At 39.5% G+C, this 6,000-nt stretch overlaps 1 pseudogene across 1 annotated transcript; it reads left to right on the top strand.

Moving 5' to 3' along the window:
• The first annotated feature begins 2,140 nt into the window (after positions 1-2,140).
• Positions 2,141-2,768, top strand: LOC309545124 (annotated as a pseudogene). The gene has a single exon. The product of its transcript is annotated as an uncharacterized misc_RNA (transcript).
• Positions 2,769-6,000: the final 3,232 nt, after the last annotated feature.

Raw genomic sequence — 6,000 nt, 5'->3', positions numbered from 1 at the left:
ATATGTGCAATAGGCCTCCTGAGTGCCAGTCCATTCCTCTTTTTATGCGTCATCTTTGCAGAGAAAAGTCTTGTGGCCAGCTATGTAAGTAAACGGGGATGGCGAGGAGATCCTTTATCCTTTATTTAAGGTCCAGTTAATGCTGTACAGTATGTTGTGTTATCGGTTTGATTGGAAAATTCTGACTCAAAAGGCTTGACAATCAAAAAGTTAATAAGGATAGTTAATCACATCTGTCTAAGATCCATAAATATATAACTAGGTTACACTATGTTACCAAATGTATTGGGACACCTTCCTTTACATGCACACAAACTTTAATGGCATCCCAGTCTTAGTCCGTAGGGTTACAACAAAAAGGAGCTCCAGTCAGGTAAACTACCTGAATTTACCCTAGTAAAACTAGGTACCCACTCTCCCACACCCTAAAAAAAAAAAATATCCAAATGTGGCAGAGGAGGGGGGAGGAGGAAAAAAGAGTGGAACTTCCCCTTTTGGGGGAAGGTCCACTTTAAGGTGAATCTTGTTATCAAAACACCGAATCTTGTTATCAAAGGCCTCACACCAGTGGGCCTTATTACAATGAGTGCTTCCACAATGCACGGTAATACATGGTGCACGCAATGTACACGCGATGTGGTGCCCTTCATTCTGTCTGGCACCCGACACACCTTACCAGCGGACCTGCATTAAAGCACACCACAACAACACAATAATGCACTACTATGCATTGTGCTACTCGGTGCTCCCAAAAATATTCTAAGAGTGTTTTTTGGTCCATTGTGGTATGTTATGGAGCCAATTTCAGAGAGAGATCTCCCCTGATTTAACCTCCCTGGCAGTCCGATTATGTCAGTATTTTTGAATGTCAAAGCCGTACATTGTTTTGCATGAAAATCTGTTGTTTTATATTGTAGGCCTGTAATTCTTAGGAATAACTCACCTTAATCTGTCCAAACAAGAGTCTAGTAGACATCCCGGGTATAATAAAGTTTGAAACAAAATCATAAATTATAATATATTAATGTTTTTTATTCAATAATGTATTCAAACCAAAAAACACTGAAATTTGTTGTGTGGTGTTTCATGCTCTGCAAACGTGAGCGATGATGAGATTGCATGTTTTATGGGAGCATCCGCTGTCACGTCATATTTCTTTCAAGCAGAGAGTGAGGCAACGGAGATACTGGATCTATCCAGTAATCGCCGATCGAGAAACTAGAGGCCAGTTCTGGGTCATGTACAGTGACCTACGTGCTCATGAAGATACATTTTTTGAGTACACCAGGATGTTCATAAAAAGGTAAGTCAAACATCTATTAATACTTTTGAATTATGATTGTTATCGTGGTTGCTTTCTTATCGTGTCTATTAATACTCCCTTCTTTTTTGATACAATTTCGACGATTTGCTGGGTTTGCTCGTCCTCGTTTGCAGCGAATGGACCTACTTCCGACATCACACTGAGGTAAAGGAATTAGCTTGTTTCAATGCATATTCATAATCTAAACACCAAACACACATTTCTAAATTCATAAAAAAATGTTATATAGATGTATGAAAGAGCGTTTTTGCCAGACCAATCGGTTAACTTTCGATTGAGCTGTGGATGTAGTGTATCCAGAATTCTTCAAAGCATTTGACAAAGTACCCCATCAATGCTTAATTTGCAAAATTAGGTCTGTTGGCATTGACCATTGGCATTGTACCAGTATATAAAACTGGTACATGAGCCTGACCAAAGGGGCGGTGATAAATAGTGTATCTTTGGAACGGTATGGAGTTTTTTTGGGACTTTCTGGTTGACTGGTTCATAAGTGACATAAAGGTTGCTATAAATAGATTAAACTCATTTTTTGCGTTACTTTTAAAAATATATGTATATAACCTATATTTTTTTTTCGTAGTTGCCTAGCAACCGGACAATCACTGGTTGGTCTACACTGTGCTTTTCTATTGGAAAAAATCAACCGCCAGTTATATAATCCGGGACACAAGTGCTTCAATTTGGGTTGTCTTGAAAGATGTTGTTTTAAAAAAGCCAACAACAGAAGAATGGTCAGCAATTTCTGAGCTTTTCCTAACGATTGATTTAACAATTGGCACGATTGATGGGAAGCACATCAGGATTGTGAAGCCAATGGGGAGCGGAAGTCGCTACTTCAATTACAAGAAGTATTTTTCATTTGTTTTAATGGCAGTGGCTGATGCTAACTATTGTTTTCATTATGTCGATATTGGGGCCTATGACAGCAACTCTGATTCTAGCATTTTTAGCCACACATTATTTAGCCAGTTGTTGCGTTTGGATAGGCTTAGATGACCTTCCGTAAAATAGACCTCTCCCTGGAACAAATGGCCCTCCTATACCGAGTGTATTCGTGGGGAATGAAGCATTTCCTATGAGTGATATCCTGCTACGGCCATATTCCGGGCACAATCTAACTGTGCAGATGCAAGTTTTCAACTATAGGTTAACAAGAGCACATTGAGTGGTGTTATGTGCGTTCGGAATCTTGTTAAACAAATGGCGGTTTCTGCACACACCAATTGTCTTCAACATGCAAAACGCAATCTGTGCTGTGAAAGCTGCTTGCGCCCTACACAATTTTGTTAGGCAAGGGGATGGATTTCAGTTTGAGGACTCATTGCAACACACTATGGAAAGAGCTCACTGGACTGGAGTTGGTGGAACCAGACAAGGTATACACGTCATGGATATGTACGCTTCCTACTTCATGTCTCCAGCAGGACAGGTCCCATGGTAGCTTGAGGCCATCGATTAATTGTACATTTTGACAAATAAAGATTTTTTAATGTGTTATTGGCTACCAAAATTATATTCTTAGCTGCTCTGAATTATAAAAAAAAATGTAATGCTAAGAAATCTCTTTTTTTTACTATATGTAACTTTACTTTATCTATGATATCCTATCCAAGGACTGCAGAGACTAAAAACACGTATGTTTGGGGCGAATAGACACGTACTTCAGAAGGGTAATCATCACACTGAGGTAAGTTGTGTCTAAACACAAAAGAACCCCCTAATTAATGTTTGTGAAATGTAGAGTTAATAATCAAATAAACACAAATACACATGTTTCAGGTAATGATAAAGTTTTACTCTTTTTTTTCCTTTAAAAGGAGCAATTATTTCTATTTTTTTAAGAAAACTTTACAAACCACTTTCTGAAGAACCCATTTATAAAAACATTTCTTTTTTAGAACAGCATCTAGTCAGTGTTGGCTGCACTCTATTGTTCCTAAGGTAATTGCACGCACACGTGCAACACGAGGGAAGACTATAATGCCAAAATTTCACAGTATGTTGGACATTATAGCCACAAAAACATCAACGTTGTCTATAGGTGGTGAGGGGTAGCTGGTGAATGGCCAGGGTCATTTGGTGCTAGAACATTCATGGCCTGTGCATGATGCTGAGGGATGGAGGAGTGACTTGTGGGGTTATAAATTGGAGCAGTATTTATTTGCGAAATGGTGGTTGGAATTGAAGAAATGGATGGTAATAGTGGAAAAGGTTGGTGTTGGGAGGCTGTCTGGAAATATGATGTTGGCTGAGGAGGCGGTGGTGGTGGGGGTTGTGGTGGTGCTGCTATGGATTGTGCGTAAGTTGCATAAGGACCATATGGTGGTGGTCATTCAGAATTTCTGAATGAGGGGTTTTGGTCAGATGGCTGGATGAATGTGCTTCTGTACATAATTATACTTGCCCACATCATAGGCTTTAGTTCAAGGGGAGCTCTAGCCATTATGCCCTCTAGACATCGGCCAAAATATTGTTCCTCTGTCTGGTTTCCCATCATACGGCTGTTCGGAGGGGAGGGGGGGGGGAGTGTCAGGACAAGTCCGATCATTGGAGGAGAGTAGGCTGAGTTCTCAGAGTCAAGTATGCTGTGCTGTAATTTCTAGTGTTGTCAGCTTTGATAGGAAAGCAGAAGGACTGGCAGGAACACCAGGAATTTCACAAAGGAAGCAATACAGAGACAACAGGATCCTTTTTCATAGTACATGGTGCAGCAGGAACATATCAGGAATATGAAATGTTGAGTTTACATATTCTTTAACACGGATTAGTGTACCGCAGTGCACTGGGCTGCTCTGTTCAGCAGTGATGCACTGAAGTGGAAGCAAAAAATTGATTATGAACACTTCCTCCCTTTGATATTTTGGTTTACCAGTCTCTCTCTCTTCCTCCACAGATCCTGATTTTCTTTGCACTCGTGCTAATGAGCACAATATCCAATCTAACAAACCACTTCATTTTAGTAAGTTTTCTGCTCTGTTTTTTTTTATTTTTATTTTTTGTTTAGAGGATTGCAACAGATAACAAGAGAAAAAATGACTCTATACACGTATCTAACAATTGTTCCAAGTCATTTGCAAGTTACATTTCCAGAGGGGTACAGCATAATTTATAGCCAAACATGGTGAAACGATTCCATTAAAATTGAAAAGCAAGGCCTCTGTGAATTTGAGATACTGAGTAGAGAAGTCTAGAAAAGCTCAGGGTACAGTATATAGAAATGTGCAAAAGTCAAATATCTCTATGTCTGCCTGAATCGGCACACATTCAAGAGTTCTTTTAATATAACACAGAAGGAAGATAGAAAAAAGAGAGACAAAGCGAGAAAGATGTTCCTCGGTCTTGTCTCTAAGGGCCAAGATCAGGTCCTCCAGTTTCTCAATATCATTCACCCTTGCAAACCATTGTGCGACTGTTGGGGCAGATCGTTGTTTCCACAAGCTAAGGATGCAAGCTCGTACTACACTTAACAGGTGCTTAAGTAAATATTTGGGGTACCGCTTCTTTGACAGTGGAGTCAGAAGCAGTATCACAGCTTGACCATCCTGCAAGGAAGAGAAATGGGAATTTGTGGGGAATCTTGGGTTGGAAAACCAAACCTGAATTGACTCAACACAAAGACAGAAGACTGGACTTTCTAAGGCACATTATGAAATGACTCATAGCAACTCACAGATTCTCTTAAAACATAATTTTATTACAGAAAGAATTACAATAAAATATTTGAGAGGACAAGATGTCCATTTTCTGATATATAAATACGGTCCTGAAGAAGCACGTTGCGAAACGCGTAGACCAAATGTCAGATGTAACTATGTATCCTATGATGTTATTTAAATAACTTTGTGAATTTAAAATAACCCACACAATTTTCCCATTTCTCATTGGAGAACCTATGAGTAAAAATAGTCTTGGGTTATTCGATTTTAATAATTCCAATGTCTTCACATATGTCCTATATGTTTTGTTTGGACATCTTGTCCTCTCAAATATTTTATTGTAATTCTTTCTGTAATAAAATTATGTTTTAAGAGAATCTGTGAGTCGCTATGAGTCATTTCATAATGTGCCTTAGAAAGTCCAGTCTTCTGTCTTTGTGTTGAGTCAATTCGGGTTTGGTTTTCCAACCCAAGATTCCCCACAAAGTCCCATTTCTATTTATTTTGGATGATGGCACCAGTTGGGTAGTTCAGTATCCTTAAATACATCCTGCAAGGAAATGTCAGTCAATTTGTGAATAGGTTGCAGTACAGGTTGCCAGAAAGTGTGAAGCTCAGGGCATTCCCAAAATATATGTTAGACGAACCACACCTCCAGCAGCAATCACTCTGTTGAGGGAGCAACTTGGCAAGGACCGATAGAGTACTGTACCAATGAGTCACTATCTTGTAGGTGGTCTCCTGGTATCTGCTGCACAGGGAAGATTTGTGTGCAAAAAAGAGTATAAGCTTCTTTTGAGGGTCAGAGAAAGTTACCCCTAGATCCCTCTCCCACCTAACCTGGAAGGAGGACCGAGCATGGAATTCCAGAAGATATTTGTAAGAATTAGAAAGAGATCTTCGAATCGGGCCTTCTCCCAGACATAGCTCTTCGATTGCATGTACAGTAATTTCCTAGGGAAAAGTGCATGTTTAGGTAAAAAATGCAAGAAATTAGACAACTGGAGGGCTCTAATG

The sequence above is a fragment of the Pelophylax lessonae genome (assembly GCF_965119305.1).
Source record: "Pelophylax lessonae genome assembly, chromosome: 1".
In the NCBI taxonomy this organism is placed as follows: domain Eukaryota; kingdom Metazoa; phylum Chordata; class Amphibia; order Anura; family Ranidae; genus Pelophylax; species Pelophylax lessonae.
The sequence above is the reverse complement of the archived record's forward strand: the minus strand, read 5'-3'. Positions and strand labels throughout refer to the sequence as shown.